Consider the following 22,820-nt stretch of genomic DNA (forward strand, 5'->3'; position numbering starts at 1 on the left):
CACTGTCAACAATAGCCAAATCATGGAAAGAGCCTGAATGTCTATCACCTGATGAATGGATCAAGAAGATGTGGTATATATATATATATATACACAATGGAGTACTACATGGCAATGAGAAAGAATGAAATATGGCCATTTGTAGCAAGGTGGATGGACCTCGAGGGTGTCATGCTAAGTGAAATAAGCCAGGCACAGAAGGACAGATACCATATGTTTGCACTCATAGGTCTAACAGGAGAACAGGAGAAACCTAATGGAGGACCAGGGGGAGGGGAAGAGGGAAAGAGAGTTGGGGAGAGAGAGGGACTCAAAACATGAGAGACTATTGAATACTGAAAATGAACTGAGGGCTGAAGGGGGAGGGGGAGGGGGAAAAGAGTTGGTGGTAATGGAGGAGGGCACTTGTGAAGAAGAGCACTGGGTGTTATATGGAAACCAATTTGACAATAAACTATTTAAAAAAATAATTAGAGATATCTATATAAAATACAAAAAAAAAAAAAAGAAGAAGAAAAGTAGAAGGTGAAGAAAACTTTGTCTTCTCCTTAGGTAGTGATCCACTTACAAGCAGTTGGCTGGTGTCCCCCGGATATCAAGCCTCAGAGTTTAGAGGCAACTACTTGCTTCTATTGGAAGGGAGACTTTAGAAAGACAAACAGCGAGGCACTGTTCTCTGTCTCCAATGTTCCAAATCCTTAGCTGCATTGGAAAACAGAACTGATCTGCACATCACCTGGTGCGCACAGCAACTTCCCCAAAACCCAGAAGTCACAAATATTGTGAAGTCTTTTTCATCTTGAGCTTTAATTTTAGCCACTTGAAACTTAACTATTATTCTAATTCTGTTCTCATCATATACGCTTAAACTAAAGGTGAATTGCCACCATGCAGAAAGTTGTACTTACCAAATTCTAAATAGCCTTTTCTGGGGAAGGTTTGGAGACAAAAATCAAAACATATGTGTATCTTTTTTTTTTTTAATGATATAGAAAATCAGGTTGGGCAAGTTACTTAGGAAATTGAAAAGAAGCATTTTGATGATATGTCTATATTTAAACTTGATGTTTTGCTCTCTCTTAGTTTGGGCTGTAAAATACATTTAAAAAAAGGAAAATGTTGTAGGAAGTCACAAAATAACCATCTTTTTGCATATTTGTGGTCAGTCATGATTATAAACATTTTTCCTACTGCCATTTTAGGAATGCTGATATCTTCACTTGGGAGTGTTACTATATTTTCATGATACTAATCATCACATTGGCTTAGGGGGTTAAGGTTAGGCCAGAGAGGGTTCTGGGTAGGCATAATGTATCAGAACTGGAAGGGAATTGAAAATTAACTCTTACTTTGCCAAGTGGAAGCTAAGGCCCAGAGAGATTAAGACTTGGGCGAGGTCACACATTCAAGTTGAGGAATGGTAAGTGTGGAATTAGAAAAAAAATTAGATGGGAATATAGAAAGATTTGCCTGTTGGCTTCTTAATAATAGTTACTGCAAACTACTATTGGTTTAATTGTAGGAAATATAAACTTAACTGAGGAAATCACCTCTTTTGCAGAAATGTGCATATATGTGTGTGCGTGGGGGGTAGATGTGTGTGTTTGTGTAAATAAATTTAAAAAAAGAGATGTGAAGAGGTAATTATTGCAACTGGGGACCAGACACAACAAGAATAATTTAGCGACTAAATGAGTCCCACTGTTCATTTCACTGAAAGGGAAAACTACAGCTCAGAAGGACTATAATTTGCTCACGACTACACAGCTAGTTAGTGGCAGAACAAGGTCAAGAACCTGGTCGCAGGCCTACGCTTTTCCCACTAAGCTAACTGCTTGTGTTTGTTCCTTGTTAGAACTGAGAACAAATTTTTAACATTCCCTAAAAGATAATAAAGTTTTATTTCATGAGAAAAGACAAACTTAATGTTCATGGTCACAGGCTACTTAGCTTTTTAAAGAACATAGATCAATAAAACAATGAATAGGGAGAAAAGCAGGCCAAAGCATGGGTAAAAAAGCATGATCACAAGAATCTACTGTGCTAAGAGCTTGAGCTTACATCCCTGTTAAGGTTTCTGAGAGGAAGCAGAACTGTCCAAGAGAAAGGTTTGTCAGCATTGCTAATACTCTGTTTTGTGCTGGACACTTGCTTGTCATGGAGGGCTGTCCTGTGTGTGGTGGGATGTTTAGCAGCACCCTTGGCCTCTGCCCACTGGATGCCTCAGGCCCTCTTCAGCTATGGCAATCACAGATGTCTTCAGACGTTACCAAATGTTCTTTGGGGAAAAAAGTGCCCAAGTTGAAGAACTACTGGCTTAGAGTGTTAGGCCTGAGCTCATAGGTGCTGGGGAGTAAACAATACTGGTCAGGACAGGACTGGGATACTGGAAAAAGGAAGCATGGTGATTCTTGATCCCCTCCAATTACAGAATATGTATTTATTAACTCATATTAAGGCTGCATATACATACATGCTGGGGATGAGATGCTAATCATGGGACACATTTTTGGGTGTCTACAAACAAAGGCTTCAGGTTTCTGGGTAGTGGTAGTAGTGTGACATGGGGCTTGAAGCCTCCATTCCCAGAACATGGCTTACCTCCCCAATGCCAATATATAATTATGGCTGACAACCTGGGGTTTTAGGGCCTAGTTCAGAAAAAAGCCTGACCTGGTAAGACAAGGATGGCTCAAATGAAATTGGTTGCCTTCCTCTTTCTTTTGCCCTCTTCCTGTGAGGTAGAATGTGGATATAATCAACCAGTCTTGACCATGTGGACATGGGCAAGTGCCCAGAGGCAGGCTTAGCCACAAGTTGAGAGGAATTTGGATCTTTGGACATCCTTTTGGAGCAGAGATACTCACTCATGCTGAACCACCATCTACCCACATCTTGTTTGAGCCAGTAAATTGCAGGGTTTATTTGTTCTTGAAACATAGTTGTATCCTACCTGATACACAGCAACATGACTGAGGAAATTAAAAATGAAGAAAAGATAAAGACTATAAAGAGTCACCCAATGGAACAGCAAAGGGATTAGTTGGAAATAAGAGCCCATGATTAGAATTCTAGGGAACACACATTTGCCTGATTAAACTTTCCCTGGAATCACTGACTCTGTTCAGGTAGAAAGTCTATCAATACTTTCCTTTTGGGGATAGTTTAAGGTCTATATGAAAGCATAAAAGAAGTGAAGTTTCCTTTTTCTGTCAGTTTGCCTCCTTAGACCTGCCTTTAGTGGATAAAGTACGCTTCAACTTAAGCTATACGTGATTTTTCTTCTATTTTATTTCAATTCTTGGGATGGTGTCCAAATGTGGGTACAAAGGCATGGTAGCTTCTTAAGTGTACTTACAGTCTAATCGGAGAGACCTGATCTTTATTGAGACTCACGCTATAAAGAAGCATATGACAAATTTACTGACAAACAACGAGGTCCCTTCAGAATAGTGCTTGAAATGAATTGTGAGTGGCAGGGTAATAATAATGCTAATGCTTACTAATTAGTACAGGACATGTGCCAACAGTATTGGGATAACCAGAGAGGAAGATAAAAGACATTTCAGGTAAGGGAATAATGAAGCTTGGAAAGAAGTCAGAATATACACGGTGGATATGTCCAGGTTTTGCTATAGGAAGATTTTATGCGCCACTGGGAATGGAAGACACCACACTGCCTTAACACCTCAAGTTATAACCTACTTACAATCCTGTAACCTAATGTCACAAAAATCTCAGAACACATTATAATAGTCTAAAAAGCAGCAGAAATTGAAGCTCAATAGCACATGAAATCAGTTAGGTAAATTGTGAAGCACAAGTCAGTACTATTTTTGCATGGCTGGGTAAACTTTGCAACTTTTCATCATGATAGAAACTAAAGTCAAAAAAAAAATTAGGAGTCGCTATCTCTTAGAAGAGTCTACCCCTGACTCATGATGTTATTCTTTTGTTATTGAAGAATACAAGAAGAAAATATTTTTGGAAAGTGGGGGTGAGCTGAAATTCTTTCCCCTTTCCACCTTATGCTATTCTCCTAATGTTAGACTTATCTGCCACTTGGAGCCAGATTGTGGGTCTTAAATGGCTGAATTTATCCCATGGACAGTGAGAAGCAATTGAGGCTTTTAAAATCAGTGGGTAGCATAATGAGAATGTCTTTATAGAGAAATTAATCTGGTTGCAGTACTTAGAATATATGGGTGGAGAACAAAACTGGAGGAAGAGATGCTAGTTAAGATTTTTTTTTTTGCAATAATTCATGCTGATGTTATTCAAAGGCTGTTAGGAAATATTGTCCTACCTGCAAGAGATGCAATTCATTTTCTGGCAGAGATTAGTTACGGGAATTCACTTTTATGCACTTTGAAGAGATCTGCATTTTGGGAAAATGGTTCACTATACAGGTAAGTTTGGGTGGGAAAGGAAGTTACACACATTCTAGGCAACAATTGCTTTATGATCCCTGGTGGTATGTCAAAATGGGGATCTCTAGGCAGCCCATAGGCAGGTTGAGGGTACTGCATGTTAGGGTGGAGAATGCCAAAGTTAAATTTGCCTATGACATACTTTTACCTACCGTGTCAATCAGGGTCCCAGCCGGAAATAGATGGTACACTCAATGTTGAGAAGTTAATAAAAGGGCTATTTACAATGCTGAGAACAAGGCTAAGAGAAACTAACAAGGGATGGCTAAATGTCCCAGAGTTATCTGCTTCCAGGAAGCTAGACATTAACCACTCCTAGGACTGAAGAAACAGGAGGAGAAAGCAGGCTATGTGTGCTCATCATCTGTAGGGAACAGCTTTGGGAGAAGGCCATCAGGCTGGAGCTCTGGCTTTGATAAAGAGATGGAGTCAATCCATGGCGGTCAATCCAAGTATGAATACCTTAGTCTCACTCTCCTCTTATTCTCTGATATCCTGCCCATGTTTCCCACTGGCAAAATTCACTGGAAGTCTGCGGGTAAGCAGGCCCATGGATGCAGTCTATAAATCAACCTCCCAGAACACAGACAGGGTGGACAAGAGTGGAAGGAGATTATGGGTGGGGTGGGGTTGGAGGTGGAGCAAAGATTCATCTAACATGAATCTTCCTGGTGTTGCTAATCACTAAAACCCAGGGAGGGAAAAATGATCTCTATCCAAAATACCTCTCCAATGGACTTCCATTTAAACAGGAAAGTTATTCTGGAAACGGTAGAATCAAATTAATTCAGACTAAGTGGTAATTAACTAATAAATGAATATTAGATTAATTGGTAGGAGCATATTGGAAGGACAAGCAAACAAATTTAAAAAAATGAAACGAACTCTGTATCTTTTGCAGTTTTACCTAGAGCTCATTGTGCCTAAGCTGTGGAAGTTTTGTCTGCTCCTTATTGTAAGCAGTTGTGGAAGTTGACCTGGGATTAGAGAAAAAATAATATTTTATTTATTTATTTATTTTCTAGACAAGGACTGAGAGGGGGGAGAATGGACAGGCACCAAGGATACATTTTTAGAGTGTGGTGTATGAGGAGCTCATCTCTTCCTCCTCCCTGGCCTACTGTTTTTGTTTCCTTGTTGCATCAAGACACATGCTGAGGTACAAATCGGCATCTCAACATTATGTTCGAATTGCTTGTTGCTGTGGTATATGTTGAGTACTTAAATTTTCCCTATTTCTATTTCAGTTTGTTCTGCTTAATTCTTTAGGATTCTTGGTTTTCCCTTATCTTCTCTTTCTATCTCAAATTCCCTCTTTCTATTCTAAGGAAAGAGCAAATTTTAAACCGTTTTTTAAAAGAATTTCAAGCTCAACTTCTAAGTATTGCTTTTAGCTTGGATTTTCTTGTTTTAGCTTTTATCTTTTATCCCTCTGACTTTCATGTTTCCAGCTTTTTATCTGGGTCTAGCACTTTTATATTCTTTATTTATCCTGGTTTAATCTTTTATCCCTCTTATTTTCATGTTTTAATTTTTTTAAATTTTGCTTGTTTTTCCTTCTCTTTTCTATTATTCTTTAGGTTTTGCCTTAATAAACATTATATTGTTTTAGGCTAAAATTTTACTTTGTTTTATTATCTTTCATTTTTATTCTTAGTCATAGTTTTATGCTTCAATTTGCCCTTAAATTTCTTCTAGGCCTTTATCATTTTATGTAACTTTCTTGCTTATCTCTCTTCTCTCTCTTCTTCCCCTTCTTCCTCCTCTCTCCCCTTCCTCCGACTTCTCCTCTGTTTCCATCTTCTCTGCTTTCTCTTCTTATTTCTCTTTCTCCTCCACCTCCATTTCCACTTCTGCATCTACTTCTCCTGTTTCTTTATTTTGTAATTTGTTTTTGTCATTACAAGAAGGTGAGGAGCTTGGCAACATGAAAAAAAATCAAATCGATTGAAGAGTTTGGAAACCTTCTGCCCACTTTTCCCTGCAGCTACTTTTCTACTATCCCTTTAATGACCTCTCAGTTCATGGAAGGGTAATCTTTCCCCAAATCCTTACACCAAAATTCTCAAAATAATCTATAGCATACCAGCTTCTTCTTCTTTTGTTGGTTGAGGTCTTGTCTCAGTCTGTCCAGACAGCTATAACAGAACATCATAGAATGGGAAGGTTATGAGCAACAGAAATTTATTTCTCACTGTTCTGGAGGCTGGGAAGTCCAAGGTTAGGGTGTTCGTGGATTTGGTGCCTGGTAAGAGCCTGCTTCCTAGTTCATAGACAGCCATCTTCTTGCTGGTTATTCACATGGCAAAAAGGGCAAGGGAATTCTCTGGGGTTTCTTTTATAAGGACACTAATCTCATTTATGAGATCTCTGCCCTGATGACATAATCACCTCCCTAAGTCTCCACCACCAAATATCATCATATTGGGGATTAGATTTCAATATATGAATTTGGGGGGACATAAATATCAATCATTGCAGGTTCTAAGGGTAAATCTTTCATTATGTCACTTTTCTGATGCAGGCAGTTTGTACTGTGTGATTGTAGACCATCTCTATCCTCAGTGGTTAGATAAGAGTGTCATTGGTGAGAAGCCGATTATCCTTTCCTCCCTTGATCTCAGTACTATTGCTGTTCATAAGACAAAATTTTCCTCTGTCCTGATTCAGTGTTCTGGAAGCTAGCCATAATTGATTCTAATGTCCATCTGCCCCTGTCCAGGTTAAACTATTTTTCCTTTAAGATCTGCTGCTTATTCTTTATAACCCAGAGTGGAATTAATCACCAATGGTGTCCTAAGTACCATGGCTGCCAGTTGGTCTGGTGGAGCCTAACTTCAGGATTGCTTCCCTGTAAGACATTTTTTTTTCAAGATGAACTTATTAAACAGAAAATTGTCCTCCAGTACATCCTTACTAAACTTTACTTTAAAGTGGACAGAACCTGTAATTCATTCTATTTCTGTTTATAGTGGTAACCTGGGGACCAGAATCCAGACGATATTATGATATGCCCCTTTTTGCTTACTGATATCCTAACTTGGGAAAGTGGCTATGCCTCCTCTTTTTTAACTTTGGGATAAAACATCCATCCTGTAACCAGAGTGAGATTAGAAAACAAAGAAAAATAAGATGGACTAAGTTTTAGGCCTGGGACGTGCCCCTCCTACCCCAGTTACCAACATGCACAAGTTTGGCTAATGTCTAATTATCTCTCATGGTATATGGTGGTCTGTGGTATATGGTGGTCCGTGGTATATGGTATATAATATGGCAGTCCAGAAAACTGCTCTGGGGGAAGACTGGGTTTGAATCCCAACTCTGACACTAAACAATGCTGCCATGGACAAGCTACATAAACTCTTTCTGCCTCTATTTCTTTATCTTTATAATGGGTATAATAAATTGATTAAGATATAAATTGCTTACCACTTTACCTGGGCTATTATAATTTCTCAATAAATATAAACTATTAATATTATTTAAGACTCAGTTCAGGGGTTTTTGTCTCCATGAAATATTCCACGATTGAGCGCCATGGTTTCGTGTGTGTGTGTGTGTGTGTGTGTGTGTGTGTAAGTCACATGCCTAGACACATACCCTCTTCGTTCAATCCGGCACTTCACATACCCTTTCCATGTAGCTTTCTGTGCATATCTATTTGTAGTATTTTATAATGTCCTGGTGGTATTTTTACATGTACATTTTCTGTTGTCATTTGATAAACATCTTAAGCTCAGGTATTATGTCTTAGACACCTTTATATTTTCAACATCTAACATAATAGCTGGTATGCAGTGTGTATTTAATAAATATTTGATAAAAATGATGATGAATAGTGGATGCCTAAGGACTTTTAATAACTATATCTTTGATGCTTTAAGGGTCTTCCTTTTACATTCTATGCTACAGATGGGCAATAACCTGACCATCTATATGTACCCTGTTCTGTTCTCTGAGTCTAGATGGATAGGGATTCTATGTAGTTAAAATTGTGACCAGGTTAATGGATCACTACGGAAGGAAAAATAACTCTCTTAGGACTCAATAAAAATTTATGATCAATTATAAGCTACTCATTCTTTTGAAAATGTTCAAATATTACAATCCTCTATGTGTTTAATAGTCTAGCCATGTGGGCAGATTCTGAGACACTGTCATTAGAGATTTGAATTTTATGTCTGAGGTCATTTTCTTCATCTCATTATGTCTCTCTTGCTGCCACTTTAATCCCTCCCCCCACTTCATAGCCAACTTTCTACAGAGTTGTCCATAGTGCCTGTGTTCCTTCACTACCCATTTAGGCTGTTCCAGCCTGATTTCCATCACATCACCCCCAACAGTTTATGCTAATATGATCATTTTGCTATAGTCAGTTTTTCATTTATAGTCAGTTTTTTTCATTTAAAGAAAAAGTTTTTATTTTTTTAATTTATTTTTGAGGAACAGAGACAGCACGAGCAGGGGAGGGTCAGAGAGAGAGGGAGACACAGAATCTGAAGACAGGAGCCAGGCTCAGAGCTAGCTGTCAGCACAGAGCCTGATGAGGGGCTCAAACCCAGGAACTGTGAAATCGTGACCTGAGCTGAAGCTGGACGCTTACCCAACTGAGCCACCCAGGTGCCCCTTCAGTGTTCATTTTCCTTGACCAGTCAGCAGCATTTGACTCTGTTAACTTTGCTTTCCTTCTTGAAACTCTATTTCCTTGGCCTCCCTGACACAGTTTTCTTTTTTGGGGAGGTCTGGAGGGCGGCCTGGTGGCGGGGTCCCGGTGAGGCCGGCCTCTGCTGCAGGACCAGCTGGAGGCACCTTCGGGGCCTACTGGGCCTTCGAGGGAGCGTTCCAGAACAGAGCAGCACGGGTTGCAGTTCTTGATGATCGAAAGTCATCGAAAATATTTAAAGATATTTAAATTGTGAATCTATCGATAAAGAAATATTTATAAAAACTGATACGTAGGCCTGTACTAACCCCCGCACATTAGCAATATTGACTGTGACCCTCCATCCAGGAGCCACCGCGGGGCCGGTGCCCCGTAGGGTGTGCATTTTAAAGCTTGATTCGTAGACTCGGGCGCCATGCTCATCCCCGTGAGCTGCACCGAATAAACTGGCCTGGCTGCCACTGTGGTCACACGTACAGGTGAACAAGATGACATGTTTCGATTTTTTGTGTGTGTTTGGACAAAAACAGCATACCTGGAAGCTCTGTTTATAAGCTCAGGCTTATGTTCTCCCCAGCCGGGTCTCAGGTCTTCCTCTCTTCTTAGGCATTTTCTCCCTAGAGAAGCTGTGCATGCTGTTGGCTTTTATAACTATTTCTACCTTGGTAACTCCTGAATGTATATATGTGTCCAGCCTAGACCTGTCATTTGAGCTTCAGATTCACAGTCTCACTGTGAACTTGACAACTTCAGTTGACAACCAGAGCCACCTCAAGTTCAGTATCTTCAACATGACCTCTTGACTTCCTCATCTAAACCTATCGTCTCCAGTTGCGCTAGTCAGAAATTGAAGAGTGGTCTTTGGCACCTTCTTCCTTATCTTCAATATCTAATTTGTCATCACTTAAAAAATTTCAACATTGAAGTATCTCTTGAATTCTTTCAGTTTTCTCCATCTTCACTGATATAATTGCTTTCATGATTTTTGGGTAATGCTACTGCAATATTTTCTAATCTGGTCTAATGGTTTCCACAGCGTACTACTCAAAACTATTTTCAGTTTTACGGAGTGGTAGCCAGGTGATACATTTGTTCATGTATCCCCCCCCCCCCCCCGCCCCGCCTTCCTCCAAGCCCCTTTCCCACCAATTCTCTTAATGATTTCCCATTTCTCTTGGGACACATCAAGACCTTTAACACAGCTCACAAACCCTGAGTGGAATGCTCTCTTTCTTCTCTAACTTATTCTCCCTCAGTCAGACTCCCTTCACTCTGATTCCAGATACCTTGGCTTCAACATTAGTTTCTCAAACACCGTGTTTCTTTTTGCCACAGGTCCTTTGCATATGCTGCTGTTTTGGTCTGAATCTGGAAAAATTTATAAAATATTTTTAAGTGTATATATTTTTTAGAGAGAGAGAGAGAGCATGCACAAGTGGGGGAGGTGCAGAGATGCTTAACTGACTGAGTCACCCAGGTGCCCCTGAAGTATTTTTTTCCCCCAGTCCCTTTGACTACTTTACTATCAGTCTATAAGATATTTTTATAGGCATGTTTTCAATTAAGTCCCCGGGAAAAATTTCATTGGATATTATGACCAAAAAAAAAATCATTGGAGTTCTCTTGACCTCCTTATTTTGTTTTATTTTAATCTTAAAGACACAATGAGCCATTTAAAATGTACCATTTTTCCTTTTTGTCACTAGCTTCTCAAGTGTCTGCACTGTATAATAGTTCCTGGCCTGAGCTCTAGAGCCAAATTAATTGGATTTGAATTCTGGCTCCTAAATTCATTAGCTGTTTGATCTTTGTCAAGCTACTTAACATTTCTGTGACTTCATTTTCTCATTTATAAAATCGAAATAATAATAATACTTATTCTCCAAGTGTTTTGAGAAGAAAATGAATTAACATGCACAGAAACATTTAGAACAGTGTCTGGTGCATAACAAGCTCTTCATAAGAGTTGGTATTATTATTATTATTTCCTATCTCATCAAAGCCTAAATTACCAGGATGTTTCATGTTAAGTTACCTCTGGATCTTAGTTCTCTGGATTCTTGACCCAATGCTCCATTTTACTTTGCATGTAATAGCATAGTATTTGAAGAACAGTTTTGATTATTCAAAATCAGATTATATAGAAATGAAAGAGACTGCCCATTGTAATGATAGACATTTTATATTAAAATAGGAAAGATATTATTTGTAGAACTAACAGTAAGGGCATTGTGATTTGCTCCATAGTACTGTATAATCAAATCAATAGCAGAAAGTATCTTTGAAGCAAGGTTTTATCTAAGCTCCTACCTCAACAGGAACATGGCTGCACACCATAATTAGAATCCAGGATTAGAGCCATTTTATATTAACAACACAGGCAATAGCTTCCACACTTGTTGTATGCAATTAGCTATTCCCTTACATATTTTGGGAGGTTGGATTCTATTTTTATTTTCTAACATGAAATATATGGGAAAAAAAATCAACTCTGAATCACAGTGCTCCTGCAATCAATCATTCAAATTACATACGGGCAAAGAATAAGGTTATTCCTTAGGTTTTAAATCCTAAAAATGATCTTTCTACTTTCTGTACTCTTTGTATTTCAGAAAAACGATCTTCCTTATCCCACATCACAGATGTCTCTGTAGCTACAGACTCCACGAGCAGAATAACAAGAGGATCCTCAAGATTATGCTGCGTCTGTTCATTTTTTTTTAAAGCTTGCCTGCAGAGAGTCAAAACAGCCAGTGCCTTTGTTGTACATCGTGTGATTATACTTGGACAAATTAGGTGATTCTCCCCCTCCCCCCAACAACGTTGGTCAATGTAACAGGCTCTCAGAGTGAAACAAAATAGAAATTCATTTCTAATTCATGTCTGATATAGAAGGCACACAGGCAGAAACACAGATCACTATTTTGTTTAAAAAAGAAATCACCATCTGCTTTGTGTAGGGAGAATTATTCAGGCCCTTTCTAATTACAGCAAGTATTTTCAGTTTGGGATCTTTTGACCACAGATTACCCTCAGTTTTCCTTTAAAGGGAATGTGTAGGTCTGGTTATTAAGAGAATAGAAAAATGGTAATAGAGGCATGTCTTTGTCTAAAATTTTTAATAAGGTAAAATTGGATTTAAGAGCTAGCCCTACAGAAAATGTTGTTAAAAACAAAATAAATAGTAAAGGATTGAAAATCTTTACATAATCCCCACAATTCCCTTAGGATTTACCTCAGTAGCTTTACTATTTATGAATTTGTATAATAATGGTGCCTTGATTTTACAGACTGATTTCAGAGCAATATCCTTACTTTGGGTCCTGTGTTTTTGGCTCATAAAGTGCCCTCTAAGATCGTTAGATGCATTGGGAAGGCAGATCTAACTTTTAGGCCAATCAAGGACCATTGAGATGAAATGAACTAGTACATGTGCAAGAACTTTGAAAAGTAGAAAGCACTCCACAAATGCCAAAAGGTTTCACTGCTATTAAATAACTGATGGAAGAGTTAAGGTAGATTTTCCAAACACTTACCTTCACTTGCAACCACTGAATAAGAAATCTCTAGATGAAAAACACGACAAATATTCCTATCATGATGTTCATTGCTAACAGGTATACTTCAGACTTCACAATGCTGTCTAACCGCCTTATGGTTTGAAACCTTTGCAAGAACTATGAAATTACAGCTAAAAGCGATCCGTCCTTGAACAACAAGAATATTTTGAGTAGCTATTTCACTGTGCCATAATGCAGTTTATTTCATTTGATTCTCCCAATGGGTTTAAGTCCTGGGAGACTAATGCAAGTCATTTTTGTGCTTCTTGGGGAAAACACGATCTAAAACTCTTGGGCTTCATCACCTCTAAGCTACTAAATTAGAATATAGGAGACCTCGGTTACGAATAATATTAAGGTTAGCATTTTGATGGTGGTTATGGGCAGGACTGGTCTTTTAAAAACTGAGGGGACCCATAAACAAACTGCAGAGTATCACTCAAACTCAGAAAATCTCTGAAGTAACATTTATATTAGGTGCTATCCAAAATGTTGCACTGAAATTTACGACCCTTATGGGATGAATTATGTCCCCCCCAAAATTTGTATGTTGCAATCCTAACCCTAACATCTCAGAATGTGACCATGTTTGGAGTTAGGGTCTTAACAGAGGTGTAACAAAGTTAAAATGAAGTCGTTAGTGTGGATCCTAATCCAATATGACTGACGTCCTTATATGAAGAGTGAATTTGACATATTTCACTGATGGGGGAGGGGAAAATGGGTGATGGGCACTGAGGAGGGAGGGCACTTGTTGGGATGAGCACTAGGTGTTGCATGTAAGCGATGAATTATGGGAATTTACTCCTGAAGCCAAGAGCACACTGTATACACTGTTAGCTAACTTGATAATAAATTATATTTAAACCCTTAAAAAGAAGGAAGAGGGAATTTGGATATAGACATCCACAGAATTCCTTCAGACTACTTCTGGACTTGAGTTGTAACATTAGTTCTTCCTGGGACTCTGGCCTGCTGTCCTGTCCTGCAGAGTTCAGACTTGCCAGACCCTGAAATTTTGTAAGCTCACTTTTTAAAATGGATCTCTCTGTATATACTTAAATACACATCCTATTCTGCTTCTCTGGAGAGGCTTGACCAATGTAATTACCTATAGACACTTACGCCCTAAAAAATGTGAATCCAAACTACCCCTAAATTATACATTCAAAGTTAGTGATTGAGTGAATACTTTTGGAGTCAAAATGATGGGTTCAAATTTTGCCTCTGTCACTTTCTATCAATATGTCTTTGAGCATGCACATTAAACCTCTCAATTTCCTCATTTGTAAAATGGAAAAAATTGGATTGCAGTGAGAATTTAATGAATAAGTTGCTGTTAAAGCATTTATCAGAATATTTTATCAAGTGTTAGGTTCTCAAGATATGCCAGTTATAATTATCCTTATTGCTTTTACTTATATATTGTGTCAGTCAGGATTCTTAGTTGTGGGCCATAGACTTGACTGAAGTTAATTTAAAAAGAAAGGAATTTATTAAAGGATATTAGGAAGCTCACAGGTTGCCTGAGACTATCAGAGAACCAGGCTGTGAGGTTGCGAAGCCAGGAACCATTGCCAAAATAGATGCCATAGAAATGGTCCCATAACACTCCACTACTACTGCCCCAGACATTGCTTGTCATCAACATGACTGAGGCTGGAGACAAGAAAAAGCCACTAGAACCATTCTAGCAGCTACTGTGATGAGGCCATTCTTCTCATGGTGGCTTCTCTGTACTCTTTCCTCTTTATGCCAAAAACTTCTGATTTGATATTTGCAACAAGTATGAGTGAATGGTAGTTAGTACCTAGGTCTGTCTCATGCCCATATGCAGGGTGGCTGGGACAATGAGTTTCAGGGATTCTCAGGTTTATAGTGAGAGACCAGCTTTGCCTTACAGGATGTAGGAGGTGGATGGAGGTGGGTATACAAGACAGAAATGCTGAGTGTTCAAAAAGTGGCCAATATTTACCATATATTTGAGTAGATATTTAGAATCAGCTGACCACTGGTCACAGAAATTTTTCTCTTCACCACTTTTTTTTTTTTACAATTCTTTTCCTATCCTCTCTCTCCTTTTTTCAACATTGCTTATGATAACTCCCAAACTCTTATGCCTAAACTTCTTAACCTTTCTGTAAATATTGAGTTGGTTTAGGAAATTTGGTGTGACAAGTGTCACATGGTGTGTCTAACATTATTTCATTGTCTATGAAGATACGTCATTGTGGTTTCTAGGAATAACATCTCATTACAAGAGAAAAAGGTATTGAGAAATGTGAATTTTGGAATCTGAAAGAACATGGTTTGTACCTGCCTTTCTGCTTAACATTCTAGTGACCACTGACACATTTTTTTTAATGTTGGGGCTCCATTTCTCCATTTGTAAAACAGGAATAAAAATAAATTGTTAACCCTGAAGGATATTTGTGAGAACTAGACATAATGTATGTCATGCAGTGTGGGACCAGGCAAACATGGGACCTATTGTAATCACTTCTCAGCCCTCATGGGCATGAAAAAGACCAAGGATACTATTTTCAGTCTCATCTTATCAGATTTTTATCCACAGAGCAATAACAAATAAATGTCAATTGTTTTGAATGGTTTCTTTTTTTCTGGGTGACATTATTATTGTACATTACATGACGGAAATTTTTGGATAAAAAAACCCAGAGTTGAAAAAAGAAGGAAATCAACATCTTCCAAGGCATTTTTACTAAGGCTTATGACCTATTCTCTTCTGCTAAATCAAACCAGCACCCTTATACCTGAAGCACAAATATCATCTTACTATGACAAATACTTTTCAACTACTAAACACAGCATTTACCATTTCTCTTTTTGTCTTTAGTACCAGCACAGCTAGAGAGGGCACTGCAGACAAGATCCAGTGAGTACCTGATTGGCCACGGTTGGTCAAGAGATCTTTGCCTATAATTTGCAACTTGGAAGAGCCTTAAGCCCAAAATTTGAGTAACAGAGGATATTCCTTTAACTGACTTTCCTAAATACATGCACCCAGTCATTTTCTTGAAAAAATTTTGGTTGTGCATCCTGAAAATTAATGTAGGTAAAACATATTTCTTTGCTCATTTCTTTATTGGAAGATTCATTTGTCAGTTTCTGCTCTGAGCCAGACGGTGGTTTATAGGCTACTTGGGCAGCTAGCCTGAGATACTTCTCCTGCATATTTGGTCTTTCCAAACTTACTGGCTCACAGCTCCCCAAACTTTTGGAATTTCCTGAAAGATAAGAGCAATGGAAGCATCTTTTGTCATGATATATAGTCTTTTGTCCTCAGTTCCTAAAATACTTTAGAGCCAAAAAGGTGAGATGGGTGTCTTGTTATTCATAATAAGTCCCTTTCCACCACTACTAGGTTTCTGTTAAAGAGGTGACTTGTGGGGGGGAGGAAGCAACTAAGGATGGGGGCTGGATGCCAGCTGAGCCAACCATGTGATTAGAGGGCTGGAACTTTCCCTCCTACCCCCTAACCTCTAGGGAAGGAAGGAGGACTACAGGTTGAATTGCTCACCAGTGGCCTGTTGTTTAATCAATCATGCTCATGTAATGAAGACTCTACAAAAACATGAAATGATGAGGTCCAGAGAGCTTCTGGATTGGTAAACAGGTAGAGATTCAGGGAGAGTGACACCCTCTGAGGCCATGAAACTTCTATGCCCCTTTCCCATACCTTACTCCATGAATCTCTTCCATCTGGCTATTTCTGAGTTATGTTCTTTTATAATAAACTGGTCATCTCACAAGTAAAGTATTTCTCTGAGTAGTGTGAGCCATTCTAGCAAACTAAAACTCAAGGGACAGGGGATCATTGGAATCTCCTTTCTATAGCTGGCTAAATAGAAGTGCAGGTGATAATCTGAATTTGTGACGGTCATCTGAAGTGGACTGGGGAGCAGTGTTGTGGGACTGAGCCCTTCACCTGTGGGATCTGACATAATCTCCATGTAGTGTCAGACCTGAGTTGATTTTAGGACACCTAGCTGGTGATGAAGAGTTGTTGAGTGGGGGAGGAGGAGAATTGCAACCCGCCCCCACCCTCTGCCCCAAACGCACACACTAGAATTGGTGAGCTGAACCGTTTACAAACCTTAATCACATTCAGGATTTTTGTTAAAAGGGAGTGTTCATTCATCCATTCAATTATCCATTCAACAATTGTTTATCAAATGCCTACTAGGTGCCAAGGAGTTTGCTACATGCTAGTTAATAATAGCCACATTCATCACATGCATATATGTGCCAGGTCCTGTACTAGTTGGTTTACATGTATTTAATCTTCATACAAACCTGTGAGGAGTACATTATTTTATAGATGGAGGGAAACAGGCTTACAGGGGTTAAGTAACTTGCTTAAGGTGACATAACTAGAAAGTGGAAGAGCTGTGGGGTCTGTCTGACTGCAGGGGCCAAACTCAACTGCTGCTCTACAACCTCTCAGGAGAGGTCCATCTTGTGACTTACACAGTTGATGAACCAAATGACTATATCAATTTGAGTGTACAGCAGGAGAATTACTGCTCCCTCAGGGCCCTTCATATATCTGCAGTAGTGGTGCTAACAATTTCTATAAATTAGGAAAACAGTAATTAGGCCTACGGAGCTGAAATCCAGGGACAGAAATGATATTCTAATAGTTACAGCCACAGATAGGGAGACAAAAGCCATAGAAAGCAATTTACTGGTTTGCCGAATGACCCCAGGAAGTCTTGGGAACATACTGTTTCTTTGTTTTAGTCTCTAAAAAAGTAAACAATTTCTTCTCCTACCCTCTAATTCTCTCTAAGATTATTTTCATTTGTGAAAACTGAGTCTCTTCCTTATGAAAGGATGTGATCAAAGTCTGGAAAAGTACAGTGAGTGGAAATATACAAGATAAGAACAAACTTATTCACAGACATCTAGACAATCAAGGATGTATTCCTTGAGTCTGAAGATGATTCTGCTATGCTATGAAGTGTTGCACAAAAGAAACTCTGAAAGCTAGAAAGCAGATGGTCAAGTGGAAACTGTCTTAGCACATTTGAGCAAACTAGAATCTAAGCTGGCAATGGGAGAAAGCTAAGAAGACTCAGAAAATCTCAGCAGTCTCTGAGTACCAGGTACCTTTGAAAGTCAGGGTGATAAATGTTCAGCCACAGGGAAGTTCTTAATTTAACTATGGTACATCCCCACAATGGAACATAATGCAGCTATATAAAACAATGGGGAAGGTCACTATGCTTGATATGGAGAGAAGCCCAAGATATGTTGTTAAGTGGAAAAACAAAGTGTGGAATGATGCATATAGACTGTCACTCCTCTTAAGAAATGGGAAAAATAAAAATATATATTTGTATATGTTTGTGTTTGCATAAAGAGACTCTAGAAAGAGAAAAACTAATACAAATGGTGAAGAGTGAATTTGGAAAGGAGTGTGTATGCAGTAAGGCTTCCCAATATTTACCTTTTAATTTTGTTTTTTTATTTTTTAGCTTTGTAAACCCATTGCTACTAACATCTAAAACACTGACAACACACCAAATTCTAACAAGGATGTGGAGCAAAGAAAGCCTCATTCATTGCTGGTGTGGATGCAAAATGGTACAGCCACTTTAGAAGACAGTTCGGCAGTTTCTTACAAAACTAAACACATTCTTACCATGCTACCCAGCAGTTGCGCTCTTTGGTCTTTACCAAAACGAGTATAAAACAAATGTCCATTCAAAAACTTGCACATGAATGTTTATAGTGGCTTTATTTGTGATTGCTAAAACATGGAAGAAACCAAGATGTCCTACAATGTATAAATGGCATAAATGGAATATTATTCAGTCCCAAAAAGAAATGAGCTATCAAGTCATGAAAAGACTTGGGAACCTTTAAATGAATATGATTGGTAAATGAAAGAAACCAATTTGAAAACCTTGCTTGCCATACTGCTATAGGCTGAATTTTAGTGTGCCCACACAATTCCTATGTTGAAATCCTAATGCTTCGTATAATGGTAGTAGAAGGTGGAGCCTTTGGGAAGTGAGAAAGCCATGAGAGCAAAGCTCTCATGAATGGGATTAGTGCCCCTACAGAAGGCCCTAGAAATATCCCTTGTCCTTTCAGTCATGTGAGAACACTGTGAGAGGATGACCATCTATGAACCAGGAAGCAGGTGGTCACTAGAAACCAAATCAGCTTGGGCTATGATCTGGGACTTCCTTGTTTTGGAAACTGAGAAATTTCTGCTGTTTATGAGCTACCCAGTCTATGGTAGTTTGTTAAAGCAGTCCAAATGGACTAAGACATTTATGATACAAACTCTATGTCTTTATAGGTGTTTCCAGATTAAAAGGCCAATCTGATCCTTACCATGATCACACAGCTTCCCCAAATTCTCACCATGAAATTTAGAATATTAGGAAACAAAGGAAATATCCCAAAATGTTGCTGGGGAAAATTCTACCCATATACAAAGATTCAAGAAGAAGAATGGCATTGACCCTCTTAATAGAATACTGGAAGGTAGACACTGGAATATTGCCTTAAAAATAGGAAGGAAATTGATTTCTTATATAGGAGTTTCTATACATAAAAATTCAATCGTCAGGAGAGAATAAAGGCATTGTCAGACACACAAGTTCTCAAAAAGTTAATCTTCCTCAGCTACTCTCTGGAAGCTACAGGGGAAAGATACACCAGGATGTAAATTAAGGAAGAAGATGACAAGGGAATCAGAAAACAGACTCCCATACAAAAGACAGACAAAAAAATCCCTAGGATGATGGGAAAGAAGACTTGAAGATGGTAAAAGTACAGGGAAGTCTGGAGAGCAATTAGTTCAGATGCAAGCAAGAGAACACAGAGTTCTAGGACAGATGTCTCCAGGAAGATTAATTTGATAGATCACTTGTGCATTTGAGAAGAGATGTACACCTAGAACAAAGAGTTTGCAGATGTTTAATGTGAGGAATAAGCTTAGGAATTCCCTGAGCTTGCACCAATGGGTTAACAAGGCATAAAGAATTAGAAATCCATAGGATGTACATACCCAAGTTTGGGTAAATAAGATTAGGTAAATGGGGCAAAGACTCCCAGTATAGGACAAATGGGGCAAAGGCCCCAGTGTAGGACAAAGGTATAGGAAGAGGGAATCTCAGGATGAAAACATCCAAGATGAGGTAAACAAGATTAGGTATTCAGGGCAGAAATGCACCCCCCCTCCAACCTTAGTACAATAGTACAAAAGCTGCTTTCATAGGAAGGAAGGACCAAATTAGGTAAACAGGTAAACAAGGCTATAGACAAAGCTGCCCAGAGCTGCCCAGAGTGTAGTTAATTAGCAAAAGAAAGGGGTCCCTTGTTGACCCTGAGGTAGCATGCTCTGTCTTCTTGTCCCCTAGGCCAGTTTACATGTCTACTGTAAACAACCATCTGCTGGGCACCAAGATTTTGTTTTGTAGTGACCCAAAACCCTAACACCGCATATCTTCAAAACCCCCTTTCCCTCATGCCATGAGTTAATGTTCATGATTTCATGGTCTCTTTGTGCATGCCCATCACTATGTTTGTAAGCCTTCTGATCACAATAAAAACAGACCACGGACCCTTACTCAGGACTCTTGTCTCCTCCTGGACATTAGCCCCTCTTGCATTTTTAATCCTGCATCCCGCTTTCTTGCTGGAAAAGAGAGAGCTCCAGATCCAGAATCTATGACAGAAATAATGGAAAAGAGGCTAAATAGTACTGGACAGTGAGTTTAATCATAGTATACTACATAGCCTAGCTGTGAATAACGCTCACAGAATCGTAATAATGTTAACATTGAATATCAGTATAACTAAAATTATATTATAACCAAGGATTATATATTAAAAATATTAAGTACTTATAAACTGGTCTGGTATGAACCACAAACTGAGGTATAATGGACAGTGGGTAATGCTGATGGAAACTTCGGGGCCAGGCATCACCTCCTTCACTGTTGGATTTTAGGAGGGGAAGATTATGAGTGGTCTATGAATGAGGTTGGGTTAATAGAGTAGAGGTAGGTCATTTGGTAGTTACAGCAGTAGCTATTTTTCAACCTACAAGAAGTATTTAAATATTTTGGTATTAGTGGATACTGGTTGATCATCAGACACTAATATTAGGGAGGTGAAGGGGAAATGTGTGTATGAGTGCTGGGTGGGGATATGGGAGTGTACAGAAAAGGTATGTATAAAAGTGAGAAGCCAAGAATTAACAGCACAAGTGATGTTATTTAGAAATCTGAAGGAAAATAGAAAAAAAACCTTAAAAGGGTGGAAATCCACTGTTGTTGTTTAATGGAAAGAGAGGGAGATGGTGTGCAGATGGGACAGAGGACTGCTGTTTTTAGAATAGGTCTTGGGAAAGTTATGGAAATCGTAAACCATGTATGTGTGTTGCTGACAAAAATAAAAATAGAAAACGAATACCTACTATGTATCAGGCCCAGTGATATTGCAAAATATATATGATCATTCCCATTTTTATAAGAAAGCGGTAGAGCTGGTGTCTTTTCTTTTATCAGGTTGTGAGAGGGAATAGTTTTTCATATTATATAAAAATATTTTTATTATATAATAATATATAAATATACTCTTTTATATTTATATTTATATTATATAATATATCATATAACATTATATTATTGTATTATATATAATGTTAAACATATGATATGTCATATGTTTATTTTATTTATATATAACATATGTTATATGTTTATTAATATTTATATAATATTAACTATATTATATGACATATAATATATATATTCTATATATATTAGAAGACAAATTCAGGGAATTTATATCAAGAAGACTTCCAGACCATTAACTTAAATTAATTAAGGATTGATCTTGATTCACCTTAAAAATAAGTTAGCAAAACTTTTGGACCTGTGATGGAAATATCAATGGAATCCCCCCAAATGTGGCTTGACCTCACTGTCAGAGAAAATACTGTAGGGGAAGGGCCTTTGATGGAATTCATTATTACATTTTTGTATTTTTAGTAGCCTTTGTTTAATTTACAAAAACTGCAGGGGCACCTGGGTGGCTCAGTTGGTCAGGCATCTGACATCAGCTCGGGTCATGATCTCACAGTTGATGGGTTTGAGCCCTGTGTCAGACTGTGCTGACAGCTCAGAGCCTGGAGCCTCCTTTGGATTCTGTGTCTCTCTCTTTGTCCTTCCTCCACTCGCACTCTTTCTCTGTCTCTCAAAAATAAATAAAAATGTTAATAAAAGATTTAAAAACTGCAAAGCAACTGGATTTAGAAGTATACCAGGAAAGAGCTCTGAGACTTCTATACTTCCTCCTCATTAAACCTGCATTGCTATGAGGAAATAAACAAAATACCCAAAATAAGCAAATCCAAATGCACAAATTAAAAAATTGTGACAGTTAAAATATCAGTCAGGCAGTTGCCAGTTAGAATATTCCTCAATGCTCAGGATCAGAAGGAAACAGTATCTTAAAGAAGACAAAATTGTATGGTGAAGTTAAAAGAAACAATGTCATCAATTTGTCTTGGATTTTGGTTTGGATGGGTTGAATATTGTTTTGCTGGGGAAACAAGATAGACATACTTGGCCTAAGGTGGAAGGATTAGATGAAAATTAGATGAGAGGGCTCTGTGTTTGGCTGGCTTTCGAATAATATTGTGATTAGCTGGCCCATGATTTTCCTATCTGACCCAAGGTCAGAGACCTACAGATGTGATTCTTTTTTTTGACTGTCATGGCACCCAATAGAGTAGCAACATGGTAGAGCACAGGATCTGTTGAGTAAATGAATGACAGCAGAGCCCAGCACAGCACTCACTGATTTTTCCACAGAGCACTAAATTTGCAAAACAAGCGTAATTTCGAATTTCTATGCATTTCCTAAAATATGCAAGCAACTTTCTCTCTTTCCCTTTTATTTTAGCCATTCACTCCTCAACCCATTATTGAAGAAATTCTCTGTGAAAGCCTCTTAGATGGGCACCTTTTAGTGAAAACTGGTGCAGGAGAAACCATTGCTTTCTTCTCTCACTTCATAGGGAAGTTACCTGTCCACATTGGCCAGGATCATGAATTGTTTCAATTCACAGGCTATGAGATGACCCTAAACTCAGAGTTGATTTGTTATTATCATGTC

At 38.5% G+C, this 22,820-nt stretch overlaps 1 protein-coding gene and 1 long non-coding RNA gene across 2 annotated transcripts in view; both read right to left on the reverse strand.

Moving 5' to 3' along the window:
- LOC115298008 overlaps nt 1–4,401 on the reverse strand; it is a 5,873-nt gene extending 1,472 nt beyond the window's left edge. The window contains exons 1-2 of the long non-coding RNA XR_003911558.1: nt 4,307–4,401; nt 2,868–2,972 (exon numbers count right to left, since the gene is read on the reverse strand). This is a non-coding gene — a long non-coding RNA (uncharacterized LOC115298008). The remainder of the gene's footprint in view (nt 1–2,867; nt 2,973–4,306) is intronic.
- The window catches only part of GABRB1 (gamma-aminobutyric acid type A receptor beta1 subunit), a 373,510-nt gene that overhangs the window by 65,256 nt on the left and 285,434 nt on the right, over nt 1–22,820 (reverse strand). The gene's annotated exons all lie outside the window — the stretch shown is intronic.

Source organism: Suricata suricatta, chromosome 1 (genome assembly GCF_006229205.1).
Source record: "Suricata suricatta isolate VVHF042 chromosome 1, meerkat_22Aug2017_6uvM2_HiC, whole genome shotgun sequence".
NCBI classification, from domain to species: domain Eukaryota; kingdom Metazoa; phylum Chordata; class Mammalia; order Carnivora; family Herpestidae; genus Suricata; species Suricata suricatta.